Genomic DNA, 23,759 nt, shown 5'->3' on the forward strand with positions numbered 1-23,759 from the left:
TCCTATTTATCCAATTTATCCAAAGGGATAAAGCTAGAATCCCCTTTCTGCACTCAAAACATGGCCTTATAAATTTAAATATGTAGCTTAAATAATGTAATAGCAAATGTTTAAAATAGTATTAGTGAGATATCCTGCCATAGCCCCCTGTTTTTCTCAATTTTCATATTTTTATGACAACAAACATTTTTAGCTGTAAAGAAGTCATAAAAGCTATAACAACAGGGTAACTTTTTTTTTTAACTTTTATTTTAGGTTTATGGGTACAATGTGCAGATTTGTTATATAGGAAAAGTTGTGTCATGGGGTTTGTTACACAGATCATTTCATCGCCTAGGTATTAAGCCTCAGGTATAATTCTTAATGGTTCTCAATGGTTACTTTTTGGCATTGAAGAAATCAGATGGATTTCTAAATACCTTTTTTTTTTTTTTTTTTTTAAAAAAAAAGAAAACAGCATACTCATTTATTCACTACTCTGACAAGCCTCCAGTTTACTAGAAAGGTACGGAATAAATATGACAAGTTCAGAAGATTTCAAAACCTTAAAACCATTTTCTAATTGTGTAAGCTACATGTTGTTTAATCATTAAAAGTAATTAAATGACAAAAAATTTATATAAAATAAGGTACCTAACGAAAAGCTTTTTGTGTTTGGAATACCAAGACTTACCAAATTTGGAAAGATGAAATCAGAAAAATAAGAGAAATGAATCCCGAATTTCCCACATTTAAAGAATAGTGTACATGCCTTGACAGAAGAGAGTTAATATAAATAACTTAAAAACCCTAATCTGAGTCACAAGACACACGGTTTCCTTTGTGTCTCACATGGAGACTCTGTTATACCTTAGTGGAAGAATCTAAACAGTAGAACTTACATACTTTGAATCAAAAGATCCCCAACTTTATACACTCTAAGTATACATGGTGCTTAAAAAGTCTGCAATTCATATAACTTACATTAGCCAATAATATAAGACTTTTATGCCCTCCAAAATGCTGCTTAACCGTCAAGCTGACCTTATATTTTTAAATGCATAATGGAAAAGTACATATAATATTTTTCAAGTCGTATGGTTTTATGAATTAACTAATGCTTTTTTTTTTTTTTTTGCTTTTTGTGGAATTTTTTGTCTGATTTTTTTTTTTTTCCTGAGAAAATGTGTGTCTGATTGAAAATTTAGCATTTAGTATTTATTCTAAGTTTCCAGACCACAGATTTTGGCATTACTATGAAACATGTTATGAGGCTTGGTACTGGCTTTATATTTAGCTTATTTCGTTGGCTTAAATAAGGACATTAGTTGTTAACAATGAAACTTAATTCATATCAGGTGAACTAGGGACTACATCTGGGACTTGTTATAACTTGAGGTTCCATGGGTTTATTTCAACAAGGAAAGGAAAAGCATTTTAAACCACAGCTCTGATTCAGAAATGATTCTGAATTCAGTTGTTCTGTAGCATCTTGGACCTTGTCCACGTATCAATTATGGCACATCTCCCTCCCACATCTTGCCCTCCCAATTTGAAATAAGCACAATGTGTTTTTATCACTCTCCAAGTATTTAAATTTGCATATGGTACTCAAAAGCATTTTGTTTCTCATTTGCAAACTTCAGATTCATATTTTTCCAAATAATGTGTCTTCGTGTGAAGAATTACACGTAGAATATTTTGTTGGTAAGAGTTATTTAAATTATTTACTGGCTCTTTTTCAGTTCCCTGGAAAATACGGAGGGTGCTCTCACTATTTGTCTGGCTTGTCTGGCTTTAGCACAACTAGATTTGAAAAATCAGGTTGGAATGTGAGTCCAAAGCATCAAAATTTGTGAAAGCAGAGTGTCACCCCAAAAGTGTCAAGCAGCCAAATGGTACCAATTTCAACAATGGTGCTAGAGTGTTTTTCAGAAAGACAGTTTCTGTTTTAAATCCTTGCTTTTTTTTTTTGTTTGGCCAGCATCTATAGTTGTCCCAGAGCAGGACAAAGAGCCAGCAGCACCTAAAGCTTTTATCTTTTACTTTCATTGGGAAGTCACTTGACATTCCTGCTGCAATAAAAAAAACTTTTATGTTATTTGTTTATTAGACCCATTGATCAGACACAGTTTTGGAGAGTAGATTAGTATTTTATGAAATATTACATATGTTTAGAAAAATAATAAGTACATTTTATATGTATGTATAAACACAAGTCTAAAAGAGAAAATACAAGATCTAGGTTGAATATTATTCATCATTCATTCATTCATATTTATTACATATATACAAGGCAGTTGCCTTCTTATACTTGTGAAGAAGTATAAAGACAAATTAGACACAAATCTGTTCTCATTTCTCCCTATTAACATTACTGGGAAATATATAGATAGCTAAATGGGGATAAGGGAAGGAAAGAAGGAGAGAGAGAACTGGAATGATAACAACAAATGTGATAAGATGTTAATGATTAATAAATTTTGAAATAAAAGTATAAAGGAGTTTTTTGTATTATTCTAGATTTTCTGTATATTCGATATAATTTTTAAATTAAGTTTTTGAGTGTGTGCTCTGAAAAAAAAAGTAGCTCAAATATCTAAGGAACAGAGAGTTTGTGAGGTTTAGGGTCCTACTCAATTGTGGGAACTTCATCTCAAGTCTCTTTACTTCCTTACCGTTTCTGAAATCATTCTTCAAAGTTGGAGTGCACTCAATAAATGTATAAACACTGAATCCTTATTATTTTTTTCCTTTGGAATCCCAATTTCCAGGGAGTATGTCTTTAGGTCAGACCACAAAACTATTGTCAACAGCATATACAATATACAAGAGAAAATATGGAAGGGACGCTGTTGTCAGCAGTTGTGTGTAAGCCTTACCAACTAAAAGGCAGTGGATTTGGACTGATGATTTCTTTTGCCATCACAAACTGTGAGCTGTTGAAAACTGGGCTTTTATTTTTCTCGTCTTTATATGTCCAGCAGAAACCCTTGCATGTAGTAAGTGCTCAATTTATGTTTGTTGGCTGCATGAGTGAATTAATATAGATTCAAAGGTTTTTGTGCCTGAGATCTTCAAATTTATTCTTTTTATTTTGTTTTTTTGCACTAACACTACATCGGTCTTCATGAGTCTGAGTCCCATCTGTAAAATTTGATCTACATGATTTGTCTATAATAGCCTTCTGAATCAGTACTGCAATATGCAAACTATATTTAGGATATAGTGTACAAGGAGTTTGTCAAAAAGAAAGCAGACTTGAAATCCGGAGAATATTAATGGTCAGCTAATATATTTAACATGTGGTTAAATATTTAGTACGTTTGACTGTGCCTCTTTAAAATGAAAGCCCTATATTATGTATATATTTTTGAAATGACATTTGAATAAAAACGTAAAAGGCATCTAAAGAGATGATGGGCACTTCTGGACTTGGAAAACCCCTCAGGTTTGATAACAACATTTTGAGTCATCTAAATTCACACCTATTATCACTTAAGTGAGCATTGATGCTGCCACTGGATCTTATACACATATTCAGATTTTTGTTTCCCTCATCATTCTGAAGGTTATCTCTCTGGTCGCTCTGAAAATCAGGTGACAACCATTTCCCATGATGCTTTAAGGGCTGTCAAACTGTCCATCAAGCTGTCACCTGACCAATCGTTCCCATGGTTCTTTTAGACTTCCAGTATGATAAATTGAAAGGGACTATTATCTGTCTGTTGTGAGGAGGAACTGTTTGGGCTTTGATAAGATATCACTACTCCCAGGTGAGAGGCTGCTGACAGCACATCAAGGCAAAACAACACATACAAACACTGAACAGGGGAGCACAGGTTTACAAACATCTGTTGTCATTATTTATCACTTTTCTTCGGCTTTAAGTTTCTGACTCATCCTTAGATAATTCAAGAACAGATATTTTGCTTTCTTACTTACAAAAACAATTGCAGCTCTTTTCATCTTAGGAGAAGAATCTTAAAATTGAAAATACAACTTCCTACCTTTTTGGTTCATGGCACATATGCTTTCTACCTTGTAGCCAACAAGTTCTGTGTTCCTGCTGATGACATCATTTACTTTAAAAACGTATCTGAGAATAAATACATTTCACTATAGCAAATACATGAATTTTGGGGATAAATATAATAAAATTAATTACTTATGCCTGAGAGATCATTATTAATGTACCACTTTACAAGAAATATGAGCTGGTTTTAATGTTGGCATGTATTAGTTTCTATTTTAGAATTGATAAGGTCAAATATTTCATGACAAATAATGTTTATGAATTATTTTCACATCTTTGATTTTTAATTGCTCTGAATTATACTAATAAAAACAGAAAAACTTGAATCTGCGCACAAGGAACATGAATAGAGGGAAAGATGCTGTCCTCAGTGGACCAAGGTTGTAGTTAGGACTGGGATCAGGAAACCTATCCGTAAAGGCAGGGGGAAGCTTGGGAGGCAAAAGTTTTCGGACAGAAAGCTGTCTGGAAAGTAGGTATGTTTTATTAGAGCTACAGAGACAATTTTACACTTGGAATGTAGCTCTTTGGACATACATATCTAAATAGGAGTCAGTAGAAACTTATGTATTAAGGGCTGAATTCTTGAATCTTTACTACTTGTAAACATAATTTTACTCTTTAGCAGTTATTCTCTATTTTGTGATTTGTCATTTTTCTCTTTTTTCTCTGCTACTCTAATGACATATGCTGACAGGTTTTCCATGTGGCTTTGTGCCCTTACATGCTATCATTATATGAACAACTAAACGTGCCTTTTGGGGATCACTTAGGGAAAGTAATCTGTTGTTATTTATTGTGGGTTTTAGCAGAATAAAAGTACTGTAGTTGGTTGCTAACATCACCACCTTGTGTACAAATATTTTTTTGCATGCAGTTTCCTAATGTCATTAAGCAGTATTGTAATTTCATTACACAGTGATGTAGCACTTCGATTACAGACATTTAAATAATTTTGTAATTCAAAATTGGAAAATAATAAACCACGGTTTATTTTTAGTCCCTTGTAATTAGTTAGCCAACTAACACTCCTCTGAACTCATATAAGAAGCAAAAATGCCCCAGGACCCTTATAAACCAGGTATTGGTCAAAATACTCTTTAAAATAATGACTTATGAATTCAGAGTAAAAAAGGCAAAGAAAGAATTAAATTCCTAAAGATTCATAGTAATACCAATAGTACATATGGCTAGTGCCTAGGGCATCTAATTAGTGAACTCCTAATTCTAACAAATCTAATCTCTAATTCTGGCAAATCTAACTAAGGCATTTTTAGCTCACCCAACAGGCTAATATTGGAAATTTCTACTTACTTCAAAGTATTATTTTGGTCTCTATCCAAAGAGTAGAACCTCTTGGTAAGTTTCTGAATGTCAAACTTCTTTTTCTAGCGGCTTCTGGCATGTCAGAGCTCCACGGCAAGTTTTATAATTTTGATAGTCCTTGGAGATCAATGAAGTTGACTGGACTCCATTACTTTTCCAAACAGGAAAACCTTGCAGTCCAATGAAGGAAGTAGTGGCTAGAGGGGAAAGGACCAGAATATTCAATATATTTGTCCTAGGTCCCAAAGGAAACAAACAAATGTGTTCCCTGTTATTCTTTCTCTCACAATAAAAAGTTTAGACCATTTCTAGAAAAAAGCAATTTTGCATTTGTATTTTTGTGTTACTTCTTTCATAGTTTGTCTCCCTTTCGGTAAGTGAACTTGTTTTAAAATGTTACACGTTGTTGGAAAGTAGCATGGAATGCTTCTTTTAGTTCTAGAATTTTCCTACTTAAAGATAAAGTTTGATTATATGGCAAAAAATTAAAAATGCTGCTAAGGATACAAGGTAAAACATAGCAATCTAAATGTGTGTGTGTGTGTGTGTGTGTATGCTCCATAGCAATCCTATCAGGTTGGCAGGGCAGGGTAACCAGTTTTATAGATGAGCAAATCAATGATAAGGGACATGACAGGACAATGCAAATCATACATATGTGGTAGCACAGCTAGTAAAGAACTCAGTCAGTTCAATGTTATGTCCTCTATACTACTTTTGTCCTTAGGGACTAGTACAGTACTTAGTAATATGGATGTTAGGAATAAAAGCCATTTTGTTAGAAATTTCACCCATTTTTCATGGAAGTCTATCCATATAGGATTCTGTTGAAAAGTCAGCCTGGTGCCATACTGTCAAACACAAAAGTAGAAATTCACCACTTAACTCCTTATGTTCTTAACTTATAATTAAGCACAGAGTCATGTGAAATGTGTTTCATTTAGCTCTAACAACAAATGAATGTGTGCACATTTATATGCCTGGAAATATGTAGAACTTAGATATGTAATGATTTATGAAGCATAAAATGAAAATTTTTGGAAATGTACCTAAAAGGAATAAAAATACTAGACACTTTCTTCTGGATATTATTTTAGAAGCTTCAGGCTTCAGGTGTATGATGTTTGAAGGCGGCCAACCACTTATGATCTTCATAGGAAAAAATAAACCTGCAAAGTCTTCAGAATGTCTGGTGAATGTTTTCCCATTATGTTGTATCTACTTATGTTAAGCAATGTGACCAAACTGAATACAGCTACATGCAAAACTGAGATTCATTGAACTATTCACCTTTTTGATTGATGACTCATATATCTAAAATGCTGTGACAAAAATGAAAAATAATATTGCCATATTTGAATAAAGATGACTTTTGAGGTTACAAAAATAGAATTAGATAACATACATTTAAAAATCTCATTTTAGTTTTTAAATTTACACAGGAAAATAAAGAGTACTACTTCGTGGAAATTGCTGAGCAATTTCTTACTTTTTCCAAAAGATTCAGAGAACAAAACAGATTTCTGTAAGACAAAGTGCAGCCAAATGTTCTCTTTGGCAAATATTAGAACTCCTATGCCTGGGACATTAGGAAAATGCCACTTGAATAAAGATAAAATTGAACAAACCTATCACTACCTAGAAAAGAAAGAAGTAAACAGTGGAGTTTATCTAAGCTAACTTTATTTCCCAAACTCAAAATTATAACAACAAAGTCCTTTACATGAGCAACTTTGTGACCTGAAAGAAGAGGCTGTCTAATTTCTTTCCATGCATCAAGCCAAATAAATGAAGGGAGAAAATCATTCTTCTCTGTTGGCCTCCTGTGTAAAATTTCTTTTCTTATCATCCCATCTAGTCATATCTTTCTGCAGTCTGAATTACCCTCTTTTCCTCAGACTGGTAAGGCCGTGAAAGGATGTTTGTTCTGCTAATTAACTTTATTACCCTGATAACTCCCTGCAGCCTTTGACGAAAACAATTACCGTTACTCCTTTTTTCCCCCACTGGCAAAAAGAAAAAAAAAAAAGAAAAAAAAAAAAAGAAAAAGAAAAAAAGACTATTAATTAGAAATGAGGCCCAGGTCCCTGCCATGTTATCCTGCCACGTTCCCAGGCCCTCGAGCAGGATAGCATTACATTGTCAGTAGTAATTTAGCTCTCATCTGTCTCTGCTAATTATTGTCACATTCATCAAATTCATCAACAAAAGTGCTCTCAGAAGGATTGCATATTTGCAGTTAATACAGCATAAACTGGTATTACCCATCACCACATTTGTGATGATGAGAGGGACACAACTTATTCATCCCTAATTAGAGCAAGCTGGGTAATTAATTATGCATTCCGCCTTATTACTTCTGAGTTCCCAGATATTGTTTGTCTAAAAAGGGGGAGAAAGCAGGAGAGAGAAGCCTGAAAATGCAAAAAAAAAAGGGTGATGTGTTTTGTCACATGCGCTATGCCATAATTCCCACCTGACAAACTAGCTGAATCAGTGGAAAATTGCGAGTTGTCAGCAGCAGAATAAACTGCTGTAATAGCTGATTAATGATCAGCACCTGTGACAGGTGCTGTACGGGACTGTAAACTTGGTTTGATTAACAGTCACTGGACGAATAAATATTAGTGACAGTCAGCGGAGAGCAAGTTTGCTTGTTTTCTTCCCTGTTAACAAATCGCACGCATTAAAGTTATTGATATTTCTGCCTGAGACACTCTATTTTTTTGTAGTTATCTGGCAACATTGGCAGTGAGTTTTAATGGATTGTGTTTGTTTCTGTTCTGTTATTTTATTTCAGAACTAAATTGTATTTTGACAAGATGACCTATAGGGGTTTAAATTCACCAGGTGTGGAAGAAAGACTAAAAAATAACAGGATTCACACTTGGTTTAATTTATGCTCACCTGCTGGTAATCTCTGTGTGTGTGTGTGTGTGTGTATACATATCCACATACATACATATATTCATTATACCCATTTACATGTATGTACAATAACTATTGAGGAATATTTATGTTAAAAAACATAGTCACAAACATATAGATATGTGATGTTCCCTTGTTTTTTAGTTTTAATTGTTTTTTCCCCCTTCCTTGCATTGGATATTTTCCCTGGAAACATTGGCAGTGTGAGTTATCCCAACCCCATGTCTCAATCCAGAATTGAAGGAACCATTTTCCTGAGGCAGCCATTCAAAACTGCTGCCAGCTTGATTGTTTCTACTGAATTGACCAGTTTCAAACAGATTGGTCAAGAGGTGATTAACCTGTTTGAGCTAACTGGTGATTAACCAAGAGTCGAGTTGTGTGCACAGGCAAGCAAAGTGTCAGTAATGAAAGGAACCCAATTTATTTTATTTTATTTTTAAATTTATTATTATTTTTAAGGTCATAGTCAAAGAAGCTATTTGCCTTAACTGTGGTTCTTTTGGATTCTTGAGTTATATATGGAGAGGTTAAAATTGTGCATTTTTGCAGTCCTAAAGACCTACATTCAAATTGTGGTCCCGCTAACTAGCTGTGAGTTTGGATAAGTTACTTAATCTGTCTGATCTTTCCGTTTTTCCAGTGTAAAGTGAGAGCATTTCCAGCTTGTATTTATGCGGTTACTGTGGAGGTTAAATGAGATAATGTATGTAAAGCACCCTAGCACAGTGCCTGGCATAGACATGGCTCAATGATTAACAATTTAATTACTATTAACACAACAGTTTGAAATTTGAATAGTCAAATTATTCTCATATTCTGTTTCATATGATGAATTGCTTTAACACCAATTAACATTTTTTTTCTCCACAGACTCCAAAATAACAATGAAAATTAAAAAGCAAAACAAGATTATACTCACTTATTCCTGAGTAAAAACTAAGATTAGTAATATGCCAGGGTAGTAGATATCCCAAGGTGCTACTCTAAGCTATTCAGATGCTTCTTAGAGGCACAAAAGTTGCAACCGGTCGAGCGAGGTAAACTTTTTTCTAAAATAGAGATGCCAGGACTCACCACTAGGTACTCTGATTCTATTACTTTTGGGGAGTCCCTTGCTCACGGGCATGTTTAAAAAGTTCCTGGGCCAGGTGCAGTGGCTCATGCCTGTAATCCCAGCACTTTGGGAGGTTGAGGCAAGATCACATGAGGCCAGGAGTTCAAGAACAGCCTGTCCATCACAGCGAAACCCCTTTACTAAAAATACAAAAATTAGCTGGACGTGGTGGCACACTCATAATCCCAGCTACCTTGAGAGACTGAGGCAGGAGAATTGCTTGAACCCAGGAGGTGGAGGTTGCGGTGAGCCGAGATCACGCCACTGCATTCCACCCTGTGCTACAGAGCGAGACTGTCTCAAAAAAAAAGAAAAAGAGAGAAAAGAAAAGTTCTTCAGGCGATTATGTGTGTGTCTTCAAACTTTAGAACTGGGGATAAACACATAAAATTAGAAATTTGTGTCATGACAATAAAAACAGTAAACACTCCTTTAGATGACAGAACTATTAATGTGAAATGGATGTCTAGAAACTTATATCACATATGGGAGCCTTATAGTTATCTAAACTTGTTACTTAACGTATCATGATTGAAACACTTTTTTTGTTGTTAGTAAATCCAGTTGAGGAGAAAAAGATGTGATAATTTAGACAATAAGAATGATATTCAGAATCCATCAGCTTACTTTATACCACTCATTAGAATTGCAGGGTCAGTTGCCTTATCTCACTGGAAAAAATAAACCCAGTGGTGGTGGCCAAAACATTTCTGTGGCTGACAGATGAACTAGGTGGTGGCAGGGCTGACTGGTGATTGCGGTCTGCTTCCAAGTGGATATCCTGCTGCACAAATGGTGGCAGGGAGTTAAGAGACCAAATATTCCTGCCATTTGGGATGTATAAACATGGGTTTAAAATTAGGTATGAGGTAGTCTATGCCTGCTTCTTTCTGCACTTTGTTACCTAAACTTTGCTCATCCTTGGTGCACATGAGTCTATGGTTGTAGTAGGGTTCATTGGTCTATCACTTCTTCATTGCTGCTTGTGGTCAGAGAACCCAGGTAACCACATGAAACAAAGTGGAAATTGCTTGTTTGACTAGAACATTGATATTCCAAATTATGTTACAGTTCCCAGAGAATCAGCTCATTCTCTATCAAGTTCTGTATCTATATTCCAGAATTCCTGTAGTCCTATAATGTCTTAATTTAAATGTTTAATTATTTAAAAGTAATGAATTATACTTTATCAAATTTGACAAAAACAAAAATGGTATTCTATCTCTGAAAATTTTTTTATTCTGAGATAGGATCTTACTCTGTCACCCAGTCTGGAGTGCACTGGCATGATCACGGCTCACTGCAGACTTGATCTCCCAGGCTCAGGTGATCCTCCCAGCTCAGCCTCTTAAGTATCTGGGACTACAGGTGTGCACCACCACACCTTTTTTTTTTTTTTTTTTTTTTTTTTTTCAGTTTTCATAGAGATGAGGCATTGCTATGTTGACCAGGCCAGTCTTGAACTAAGCTCAAGCAATCCTCCTGCCTCAGTTTCCCAAAGTGTTGCAATTATAAGTGTGAGCCATTGCACCGAGCCCATCTCTGAAAATTTAAAGAAGAAAAGTCTCACTTGGCACATGGGAATTGGGGATGGGTCAATAGGGAATGCCTGGCTTCATAGGACGACTTGACCCTGATGGAGTTTTCTCTGGTCCAGAGCAAAGCATGGGCAAACTATTACCAGTAGGATCATTTAGCTTGCCCTCTATTGTTGTAAGGACTTGCAAGTTAAGAAAGGTTTTTAAGTGGTTAAAAAAATATTTTGCAATATAAATATTATATGAAATTCAAAGTTCAGTGTCCATATATAGTTGTATTGGGACATAGCCATGCTCATTGGTTTCCATGTTGTCTGTGGCTGCTTTTGTACTAAAATGGCAGAGTTAAGTAGTTGCAACAAAGACCATATATTCCACAAAACCTAAAATATTTACTATTCAGTCTTCTCCAGAAAAATTTTGCTTGTTCCTGCACAAAAGTAGTGTTTCTCAAATTTTAGAAATACCCGGGACAAATACGTACAACTTGTCTGGGATCTTGTTAGACTATAAATTCTTGATTTAGTAGGTCTAGTCTGCATTTCCAACAGGCTACCTAGTGATACTGATGCTGCTGGCCTGAGGACTTTGAGAAGCAAGGCGTTAAACTGTGACCCTCATCATAAACACGCAGAAGCCTAATGTTAGCCTGATTAAGAACAGATCTTTTAGGAATGAACTCATATTAATTAAGTGCACAAGGTTGATGCAGAAGCCTAAAAATCTAATTTATTAACCCGTCAATGAGAAATACAATAGGAATATTCTGTTTCTATAGACATGGCACTGGATATGCTGAATTAGAGCAGAAGATTATTTTATCTTGCTCTGTCACCCAGGCTGGAGTGCAATGGCAAAAGTGCAATTCACCGCAACTTTCGCCTCCTGGGTTGAAGCAATTCTCCTGCCTCAGCCTCCCAAGTAGCTGGGATTACAGGCATGTACCACCACGCTCGGTTGGTTTTGTATTTTTAGTAGAGATGGGGTTTCGCCATGTTGGTCAGGCTGGTCTCAAACTCCTGACCTTAGGTGATCCATCCACCTTGGCCTCCCAAAGTGCTGGGATTACAGGTGTGACCTCCTGGCCCTCTATAAGTCAATTTTGAGTGATCTTTCTAGGAGTCCCGCTCTAGCCACTCTAGCCAAAGAGAACTGTCTGTGATTGCAGGAACTCTATTGCATTTCTCATTTACATCACATAGTCATTCCCTAGTTGTGGTTTACTGTTTATTATTATTCCATGAAATTATGCCATGGTATTTAAAAGATTTTCCTGCAAATTTCATTTTAAGTATGTTTTAACTCTAGAATCAAGAGGAGTAGCATTGAGAGAGAACTGGACCTGTGTCCTAGTATTAATCACTGTGAGACCATGACCAAATAAGTTATCCTCATCAATAAAATGTAGAGGAATTACATGATTCCCATGGACCCTTCCAGTTTTAAAACACTAATCTCAACTAAAATTTTTCCATAAGATGCACATAAAAATGGAGTTCATTTCCTTATTTCCACATTCCTGGTATGTGCTGCATTGTACTTTGGACCTCTGTTGACTTTTATGTCTTTTTTTCTGATGTTCTTGTTACTTGTTGACAACTATGTTCTCAGTTTTCTTCATTAAAAAAGAACCCTTTAAGGCAGACATCTTATTCAATTTGCATCCCCCAGCATTTTACATAAAGGAACCAACCAAGAGATGTTAGGTGAATTGAATTAGTGTGGAAATATCCTCAAAACAAGTAAGTTTGGGATAGTAGAACCTTAAAAGGCTAAGAGATTGTAACCTTGTACAGTAAAGAAGGATTTTGACAAGCCAGTTGATTGGATGTTTGGCAACTCCTGGTATCATATCGCATTAACTGTATTCTATAAAATTGTAAAATGATTACTCCTCCGGAAACCTTGAAAGAGTAGCCTGACTTTGCGTTTCTTAATGGTTCCTTAAATTTCTGATTAAAGTAACTTCTGATAATTCTATAATGAGATTCTATCTAAAGGATCAAGAAAATTTTTGCACTGAGATTAGAATTTCAACATTATTCATAGCTTGTGGAAAGGAAAATGTCCCATCTGGAGTAATGTCAATGTCATATCTATATAGGCTTTGTTGGGTTTAAGAAAAATCTTTAAAAATATTTTTTCTCCTCTTAATACATTTCCATTTATGTGCAATGTTTTTGATCAGAAAACTAAAAAGTAGCAGCGGGTGGGAATGAAGGGAGCCAAATATAGAATTGGTGCCAACAGATGCAAAAATGCCATGGAAATCTTTGGCCCAGAAATAATAGCTTACCAAAATACACACACACACAGTTGTTGGACTCTTGAACAGATACACAGCCGTCTGTATAGACAACAGTGCTGTTGGCCAAGAGTCCCGGAGGCAGGCCAACCTCCTATCCAGATGCCACTGCCAGTGAGGAACCATTTGGCTTCTAGTCCTCTGGCTGCCAACCTTCTCTCCCACTCTCTGGCATGAGTTTTTACAGGGGCTGCTGAAGTGAATTAAGACTCTGAAGAGTTCTGTATTAATATGCTGCAACAACACAGAACACAGTGCCACAGAAGCCCTTTATGCTATTTGAATGTTTTTACCCATTATTATTTTTTTAATTGTCAAAGAAACCTGACTTCTAGGTATTTGCCTGCAGATAAATGCAATTGCCTTGGAAATTCAGAGTGATGTATTTTGATTTCTGCAGAGTCAACTTTCCTCAACCCCGAAATACCTTGAGAGTTTTTAAAACAAAACAAAACAAAAAGGTAAAAAGGAAAGAGAATAACAGATAAGAAAAGACCAAGAAACAAAATATATTGGTATTTTTGGGACAGTGAAAGATATTATTCATATTTCTTCAGCCCTAGCAAAAGTGTCCACTGAAAAATCTCCTTCTGACCAGAAGAATGCAATAAGAACACATTGTTTTCAGTGACAATTGAGTAAGTACCAATATACATCCATGATTGATTGCATGCAGCACTAACTTCCAAGAAAAAAAATCAACATAAGCACTATCTCCTCACCTGTGATCTCAACAAATTCCAATTTCTAACATTGTGAGGTTGTACCTATCAACTCACGAGCCCCTCCCACCGGGAGAGGCTTCTTTACTGCCTGTTTTTCCCTTCCCTCACATCAGTGAGGCTGGGCAGCCAAACAGATCCTGCTGAAGGAGCTGGCTTCATTTCTGCAGCTACTTTGCAAGAGCAAAGTTTTGAGACTGACCTGATTCAAAGGAGAACTATCAGAGGATGGCATAATATCTGATTATATTGATGAATTAAGAAAGATGCCACAGTTAAAATTACATATGTTAATTTGCACAAAAACAGTAGTTTCTAATTTAAGATGTTTTTAACGTCAGAATAAAACACCAAACTGCTATTGCATGCAAGAAAAAAGGAAAAAACCAAGAGTTCAGGCTTACGTTACTTTTCTTGGCTCTGCTAATTGATTTATACAAATGTAACATTTGAACTGAGGGAATACTTTTTGTGTACTCCACAGAGTTTCTCCAATTTGCTTACAAAAATTACAATAAGCTCGTGAGGTTGACTTGTTAGTGTTTCAGTCACAAACTAAGTGAACTTAGCCATATAAGAAGCAATATTTTCCCTGGATCCCTATAGTAAGGCTGCCATATTTACTTGAAGCAACATTAATTGCTCTCAGATCTCTAAGTGTCATTGACATTGATAAATCATCCTTAGAGAGACATGAACAAATGAATCAAATGCTCATCATCACACTCAGAAAAGAAATAATACACCAGGCAGCCTACTTACGTAACTCTGTGTCACATGAAGATTTCTTGATGAGCCATACAACTTTATCCAGGTATAAATTGTGTGACTAACACATTGAAGAGACAGCTTAATCATACAGAAGCATGTAGCCAAAGTACATTGTAGAAAATATAATATTTCATTTTGTTTAAGACAAAAAGTCCATTTGATTATTAGAGTCAAGTACAACTATTTGTTTGCCAACTGTACCTTAACATAGAGAAAATCTTTCATTTTCCCATTGTGTAAATGTGAAGAAATTGTTATTAATTACATTGAAGTGATGTTTTTGTAATTAAAGTTCTTCAGTAGCATGTAAAATACTTTGCTGTATGGAAAAGTAATGGTCATACGAATATATGAACAGCAGCAAGATTAGTTGTTTAATTTCTCCTTAGGAATTTTCTAACCCACCAACCTAAAAGAAGCCTGCTGTATTACTCTGTACTGTCTTCTTTTATGATTTTACCTAACCCTGTATTTTAGAAGAAAATCAGTTTTTGTTTTTACTACATAATTCTCTACTTTGTTTTTAAAGATAGAGAATATGATTTCTCTTTCTTTGACAATAGTATCTCCTGAGAAGAACGTCTTTTCTCTCCATGAGCTAAGGAAGGGGACTGAATTAATGAGATACGGGTGTTCCCTTCCACTGATGGGGGTAAGAGGAGCGGCAGCAGTCAGCACTCCCTTCTCTCTCTGCCTTTCCTTTATCTGTCTTTGAGCACCAGCTTTTCCTTTGTCCTGTGAACCATCTGTGTGCCTGCAAACATCTACAGAGACATCAGCAGATCCCAGCAATGGCCACAGCAGCTGCCTGGTCCTTCCTAACTGAATGAAAACTCAAATTGCCAAGATTGCAGATCGTCTCCTTCCTTTTCACAGACATATGCTACCTGGAAGGCTAACAATAAATTTCATGTTTTCAGTAGCACTTTATAGACCCTCAGCAATTACTTGTATATGCGTTTTTGTGGTTTTATCTGATTACTTATGATGGCATTTTCGAATTATAGTCTACGAACACTAATTTTGAGGAATGTTAACAACTTTACCTAAATTTATTGAACATTTAGTATGTGTTTTACATGCATTTTCTTATCCAATACTCGCAAGTTTTAAAAGTTTTATTAGTATTATTTCCATTTTACGGATGACAGAGGTGAGGATTAGAGAAGTCAAGTCACGTGGCTCAACAGTTGTACTGGGCAGAATTTGAACCCAGCAGTGTGACTCCAGAGCTCATACTCTTTTTTTTTTTTTTTTTTTTTTTTTTTTTTTTTTTTTTGAGACGGAGTCTCGCTCTGTCGCCCAGGATGGAGTGCAGTGGCCAGATCTCGGCTCACTGCAAGCTCCACCTCCCGGGTTCACGCCATTCTCCTGCCTCAGCCTCCTGAGTAGCTGGGACTACAGGCGCCCGCCACCTCGCCCGGCTAGTTTTTTGTATTTTTTAGTAGAGATGGGGTTTCACCGTGTTAGCCAGGATGGTCTCGATCTCCTGACCTCGTGATCCACCCGTCTCGGCCTCCCAAAGTGCTGGGATTACAGGCTTGAGCCACCGCGCCCGGCCCAGAGCTCATACTCTTAAACAGTATAACATAGCTGTTAGGTAAAAAAGCATCTGTTGGTGGGGAGGAGGGTGATCAATGAATTCGAAAATGACGAGGTAGAACAAATTGAACAAACTTCTTTCCTGCAGTATTTCTCAGAGCATTTAATATATATGCCCATTAACACTGACTTTCGAAGGTGGAATCTAATATATGGTATTTTTCAAACATATTGATCCTCATAGATCTCTCATGTAATTAATGTTCCCCCCTAGCACTTTGGGAAAGACTGCCTTGGTATGTATTTTTAGAAACTGTTGGGTTAACCCAATTATGCTTTCCACTGATTCTTTTTAAAATTAAGAATGAGTCACTATTCTTCAGCAAATAAGAATCTCAGAGGTTCATGATGGCTTCAGGGGGTGATGGGAAATATAGCATGACTTAGAAAATATAGCAGAGGAAATGTATGTGAATAACTATAATATAGAGTAGACAGTCGTAATTGGCTGTCTATTTTATTATTATTTTTCTTTTCTTTCTTTTTTTTTTTTTTCTTTGGGACAGGGTCTCACTTTGTCACCCAGGCTGGAGTACAGTAGCATGATCATGGCTTACTGCAGCCTTGACCTTCTAGGCTCAAAAGATCCTCCCACCTCAGCTTCCCAAGTTGCTGGGACTACAGGTGCACGCCACCACGTGCAGCGAATTTTTTATTTTTTGTAGAGATGGGGTCTCACTATGTTGCCCAGGTTGGTCTTGAACTCCTGAGCTCAAGTGATCCTTCTGCCTCAGTCTCTCAAAGTGTTGAGATTACAGGCATGAGCTACCATACCCAGCCTTTTTTTTTTTTCTTTCTACACTCCACTTCTAGGAGAAAGAATCAAATAAGAAAAAGAAATGATGTTAATGCTCAATATTCACAGTGTGCAGGAAACTCTTATGTATTTTCTCATTTGATTCTAACAACAACCCACTTTATAGAAAAGGTAATGAGACCAAAAAGGTTTAAATGCCAGGAAGTGGTAGACCTGGGATTCAAACCTAAGGCTCTGACTTCTAGTTCAGTTATTTTTTTCTTTTTTAAATTCCACTAGTACTTTCAAAAACTGAATTCCAGGGGGGTGTCCTTTAATCAAGTGATATTCAAGCCAATGTTTAATACCTCTAACACCTATGGTCCAGAAATAATTGCTGATCAGACCAAAGATCCTGATGCTAATGAGAGGAGCTCAGCATCCAAGTGCTTGAGCCTGAATGTCTGGTTTCAAATGCTGGTTCTGCCACTCACTATTGTTTTAGCACTGGGAAAATACTTTGACCTCTTATTAAGTTACTTTGTCACCAAAAGAAAATTAAATTATATTTAGCAAAATGTGCATACAAAGACAGACAAATGGCCAACATGTTTTTTGTTTAAACTTTCAGAAAAATGATTAACATAAGATTTTCATTAACATTCAGTTAATGAGAAAGATTTAACTAGCCATAGTGGCTTGTTTCTCCAAATAGTTTTATTCATTAGTGTTTGACTTTCTCCAGCGACTTTCCTGATTTATGCCTGCTATGGTTTGAACGTTTGCGTCCCCTCAAAAATTCGTAAGTTGAAACTTAACCACCAATGTGATAGTGTTAAGAGGTGGGGCCTGTAGGAGGTGACTGAGTCATGAGGGCAGATCCCTCATGAATGGGTTGAGTTTCCTTGTTAAAGAAGTTCAAGGGAGCTGTCACCACTTTTTGTTCCTTTGCCCTTCTGCTTTCCACCTGTGAAAAGATAATGTTCATCTGCACCGGAGGACGCAGCAAAGTGCCATCCTGGAATGAGAGATTGGGCCGTCACCAGATAAGGAAGCTGCTAATGCCTTGATCTTGGACTTTGCAGCCTCCAAAAATGATGAAAAAATAACTTTCTATTATTTATAAATTACCCAGTTTCAGATATTTCGCTATAGCAGCACAAATGGAAATGCCCTTTAAAGTTTTTCAAGTACTTACATTAAAAAGGAGGTAGTGTTAATTACAAGTATTCTCATAAATTAATGCTTTCTATAGTAACGATTTCCCTAGATGTTTGTATTAGTTACTCTAGTTACCTTTTTTTGTAATGTTAAATATGTTTCTTTTAGCTGTCATATGTATAAAAAAGTAGAGCCAAAGTTCCTCAGACTTTCATGGTGTCTTTTTCACAACACCCCAGGCCAAAGGAAATACTTAGTAGATTCTTTTATTAAATAATAAGGTCCTAAGAAGTTAATAAGTATGTCTTAAGAACTTAGTAATATTTTAAAACGTAATATATATAAATATATATTTATGTACATGTGTATGTGTGTGTATACCTATGAAGAAAAATATTTATATTTTATTCCAAAATATTTGTAATTACTTACTAATGGGATTTCTATACCAGTTGACCACTGCAAGTCTTCTCAATCCTTGGAATCAGATTGGTTCCCAACATTCTAATTTCTTGTTACACACTGATTTTAGAATGTTAATTGCTTTTTTATCAAAGCAACCACAGAACACTCAGCGTTGCAAAGATATGAAATTATCAAAAGGAACGTAGTATGATCTAATATTGAAACTATGAACCACCTAGAGCTGGTAGTTTGCACAGTGTCTGATTCTCTCAAAAATATAAAATATCTCATGACACCTCTGAGAATTCACTTGTGGTGCCCTGAGCCACCTCTGTACACAGTTTGGAGACTATGGGATTAGGGTATTATATACAGTATCTTATACTTTAGTATAAGGTATTTAAGTATTCAAACTGTATTTTGTGTGTGTGTGTGAGAGAGGGAGAGGGGGAGAGAGAGAGAGAGAGAGAGAGAGAGGATGCTATTTAAAACCCAAGATGACTGTAGCCTTTTTCCTCTTCTAAGGGAGCCAGGCTAATTCATAAGACTAGGGGAAGACATCAGTACTATTCTACTCTTTTCCTGTGGCTGGAGGGAAGAAAAAAGAGTGAGACGTAGCACAAGAATAAGTCTGCTGATGTGCAATGGGGCTGCCAGAATCTACTTTAGAATAGATTTTAAAAAAAGAGCTAAACTTTTCTGTATAATAAAGTGAGCAGTGAAATGAAAGAGAGAAGGGCATATGCAATATTGTGGGAGACTTGGACCCCCAAGCAGCACAGATAGCTGAGGGTATTTTTTAAGAATAATGAAATCTAAGATTCTGCTTTGTTGTTACTGTGCTATGAACACGGACCATCTCCCCAAACCTCTAGTGGTCTGCTCTACAGAAATCATGGAAATCAAAGATGGCTGGGGTTTATTATTGAATCAGCCCGAAGAAGAGAGTAGGAAGTAGTGATGTGTGAGTGACAGTGAGAACTCTGTGGAGAAAGGCTCTCAAGGCAGAGTGACCACAACCATCAAGTTAGCAGGAATGCCCAGAAAGCCTGGGAAAGAAAGAGAGAGAGAAGCTTGACAAGACACGCTGAAAGGCTGACTTAAGGTTTGGTGGATTATGAGGGACTAAGCAAGGGGCCACAGCTTGGGGAAGGTGGGAAGGAATCATTTACTGTAGAAGCTGGGGTTCTGTGTGCGTTTAATGTCAATGTAGTAGTTAGGGCTGAGATGAGAGACTGTAGAGTGTTTGTCATGAGTCAAAAGACCCAGACCCAAGTGGAGGGCCAAGGCATGTATATAGTCTGGATTCACAGGCGGAAGTGACATAAATCATGATCTAAGAAACTGCAGAACTGTCCACGTCAGCAGCAAAGATTGTATACCAAATACTAGCCAGAACCTGAAGTGATTCCCTCCTCTGGCCAAGTCTAATTCTTGTTCCTGTTAGGTGAGCAATGACACATAAATTTCAGTACAGTAAGAGAACCAGAGACCAAGCAAAGAATTATTTTATGTTCCAGTTATTGTCTACTCAAAACATGATGATATCCAACACTCTTTTAGAATAAAAACCCCCAGAAAACTAGGAATAGAAGAAAATTTCTGGAACATGAAAAAAGGCATTTACGAAAAACCCATAGCAAATATCATAGTCAATGGCAAAAGGCTGAAAACTTTCCCACTAATATCAGGAACAAGAGAAGAATATTCACTTACACCCCTGCTATTCAACATTGCGTTGGAAGTTCTAGCTAGAGTAATTTGATGAAAAAAAGAAATACAAGACATTCAAATTGGATAGAAATAAGTAAAACTATTTTTATTCACAGATGTCATGATTCTATGTATAGAAAATCCCAAATAATGGACAAGAAAACTGCCAGAACTAATAAACAAATGCAGGAAAGTTACAGAGTACAAGGTCAGATCACACACACACACACACACACACACAAATCAGTTGTGTTTTTATGCAAGAGCAATGAGTAGTCTGGAAAGGAAATTAAAAAAGCAATTCCATTTAAAATAGCATCTAAAAGAATAAAGGAACTAGGAATAAATTTAACCAAGGATGTAAAAGACCTGGACATTTAAAACTAGAAAACATTTCTGAACTATGTTAAAGAAGACCTGAATAAATGGAAAGACATTTCATGTTCATGGAAAGATTTACATTGCTAAGATGTCAGTATGGCTCAAAGCTATTTACAGATTCAATGTAATTCATATTAAAATCTTAATAGCTTTTTTTTTTTTTTTTTTTTTTTTTTTGCAGAAATGGGAAAGCCTATACTCACATTCATGTGGCATTGCAAAGGGCCCTGAGTTGCTAAGACAATCTCTGTTAAAGAAGAACAAAGAGTACTCACACTTTCTGACTTAAAAACACTCTTTAAAATTTAATTTTCTGATTTAAAAGTCATTGAAATCAAAATGGTATGGTGCTGGCATAAAAATAAATAAATATATATACCAATGGAATAGACTTGTGAGTCCAGAAGTAAACCCAAACATTTATGGCCAATTTATTTTGACAAAGGTACCAAGACCATTTAATAAAGAAATAATCTCTTCAACAGATAGTGTTGGGATATCTAGATTTCCACATACAAGAGAATGAAGTTTGGCCCCTACCTTATCCTATATACAAAAACTTACTAAAAATAGATAAACAACCGAAAGATAAGAACTAAATGATAAAACTCTTAGAAGAAAACATAGGGATAAATCTTCATGAGTTTAGATTTGGCAATGAATTCTTAGATACGGCACAAAACACATGAGCAACAAAAGAGAAAACAGATAAATTGTACTTCATCAAACTTAAACACATTTGTGAATCAAAGGACATTGTTAAGAAAGTGTAAAGACACCCTACAGAATGGGAGAAAATATTAAATATTTATCAATCATATATCTGGTGTTTATATATAGAATATAGAAAGAACCCCTACAACTCAATAACAGAAAGACAACCCAATTTAACAAATAGGCAAATGACTTAAGTAGATATTTCTCTAAAGAGGATATGCAAATGATCAATACATGAAATGATGCCCAATATCATTAGCCATTAGGGGAGTGCAAATAGAAATCATAATGAGATACCACTTCACACCTACTAGGATAGCTATAACACACACACACACCTCCCAGAAAATAACAAGTGTTGGCAAGGATGTGAAGAAATTGGAATCCTTGTATATTGGTAGTGGGAATAAAAATGTTACAGCCACTGTGAAAAACAGCTTTTCAGGTTCCTCAAAAAACTAAACACAGAATGACCATATGACTCAGCAATTCCACCCCTAGTACCTAGGTGTATGCCTGAAATAATTGAAAACAGGAACTCAAATAGACACTTGTATGTGAAAGTTCATGGCAGTAATATTTATAGTAGCCAAAAGGCCACACAACTCAAGTATCTATCAACAGACAAATGGATAAGCAAACTGTGATATATTTGTACAATGGAATATTATTCAGCCAAAAAAACAGAATGATACGCTAGAACAGGGGTGAACCTTGAAAACATTTTGCTAACTGAAATCAACTAGATACAAAAGGAAAAATACTATATGCTTCCATGTATATAAAATATATAGAACAAGCAAATTCATGGAGAGAGAAAGTAAAATAGAGGTTACTAGGGAATGAGGGGAAAGAGAAATGGGAGGTTATTGTTTAATGAATGAATACAGAGTTTTTGTTTGGGATAAAAAGTTTTGGAAAATAGTGATGACAGTTGCGTAACATTGTAAATGTAATTAATGCCAATGAATTGTACAGTTAAAACTAGTAAAAATTGCAAATTATATGTTCTATGTATTTACCACCATATATTTTTGTACAACAAAAATGTAGAAAAAGTTTGGGCAATATTATGTAAGTAAGCTGAGAGGGCAGATAAATATCAGAAAAAAATTAATCTGTGTTTTAGGGTCTTACAATTTTAAGATGAGAAAATCGAAATAAATCATTCAGTCAAAAAACCCCCCAAACATTATTATATACCATTCAGATATCATCACATGTTTCGAAGCCTTGATTTCTTTTTTTTCTTTTTTTTTTTTGAGACGGAGTCTCTCTATGTCGCCCAGGTTGGAGTGCAGTGGCGCAATCTTGGTTCACGGCAAGCTCCGCCTCCCGGGTTCACACCACTCTCCTGCCTCAGCCTCCCGAGTAGCTGGGACTACAGGCGCCGCCACCACGCCCCGCTTATTTTTTGTATTTTTAGTAGAGACGGGGTTTCACCATGTTAGCCAGGATGGTCTCCATCTCCTGACCTCGTGATCCGCCCGCTTCCGCCTCCCAAAGTGCTGGGATTACAGGCGTGAGCCACCATGCCCAGTCGATTTCTTTTTTATTCATGAGTCGAAGCATATCTATATTCTCTGGATTCCAACAGGTCTAGGCCTCAAAGGAATGTGAGCTACTCTGGCCATTTTTTTCTTCCTACTGCCTGTGTAATTGTGGAATATTCTCGCCATTTTTGATGGACAGTGATGGCATCTGTTACTTCATTGGTGGGGCTTAATGAACAGGTTCCATTTATTTAGTTGCAACATCAAACAGAAAGCTGAGAAACTTTTGGACATAGATTTCCCATAAGAAAGTTATCCTTAAATTTTTCTTTCTGAACAAAAAGTTAACATGGAACTTGGCATGACTTCCTTGAGAATATTAACCATCACTATTTATTGTTATCATATGTTTTTCTTCAAGAGCGTTTATAAACAGGAGTTTGGTCAAGAATTTTCAGAGCAGATAGTGATACAGGAAATCTGGTTGGCCGGGTCCTAGGAGTTGGAACAAAGGATGTTTGAGGCTGAGACAGGATCGAGGCAGTGGGCGCTGGGTAGTGCGTGAGCCCTGTATGAGAAATCTGGGCAGCTAGGCAGAACCCAACTACTGGGTGCGTGAGCAGCAGGTCATTTGCTGGGAGAGAGGAGGATGATAAGTAGCAAAGCTGATGTTGGTACTCAGTCAGCCTCTTGTGATCTGCCTGAAATTCTTCTTAAAGAATGAAATGTGTTTAAATACATGAGAAATAATGCTTCCTGCATGGGAGTGAACATGAATATAGTTGAACCTACAGCTGAGAGCAAGGAGAGAGCCTGGGCTAAAGGAAGT

The 23,759-nt window shown here is 36.2% G+C and overlaps 1 long non-coding RNA gene across 5 annotated transcripts in view; it reads right to left on the reverse strand.

Annotated features, from left to right (window-relative positions):
• Positions 1 to 23,759, reverse strand: part of LOC103221188 (uncharacterized) — a 766,285-nt gene that overhangs the window by 173,069 nt on the left and 569,457 nt on the right. For all 5 annotated transcript variants that reach the window (XR_012095545.1, XR_005237288.2, XR_012095544.1 and 2 more), the window contains one exon: positions 5,330 to 5,538. This is a non-coding gene — a long non-coding RNA (uncharacterized lncRNA). The remainder of the gene's footprint in view (positions 1 to 5,329; positions 5,539 to 23,759) is intronic.

This window comes from Chlorocebus sabaeus, chromosome 15 (assembly GCF_047675955.1).
Source record: "Chlorocebus sabaeus isolate Y175 chromosome 15, mChlSab1.0.hap1, whole genome shotgun sequence".
Classification (NCBI taxonomy): Eukaryota; Metazoa; Chordata; class Mammalia; order Primates; family Cercopithecidae; genus Chlorocebus; species Chlorocebus sabaeus.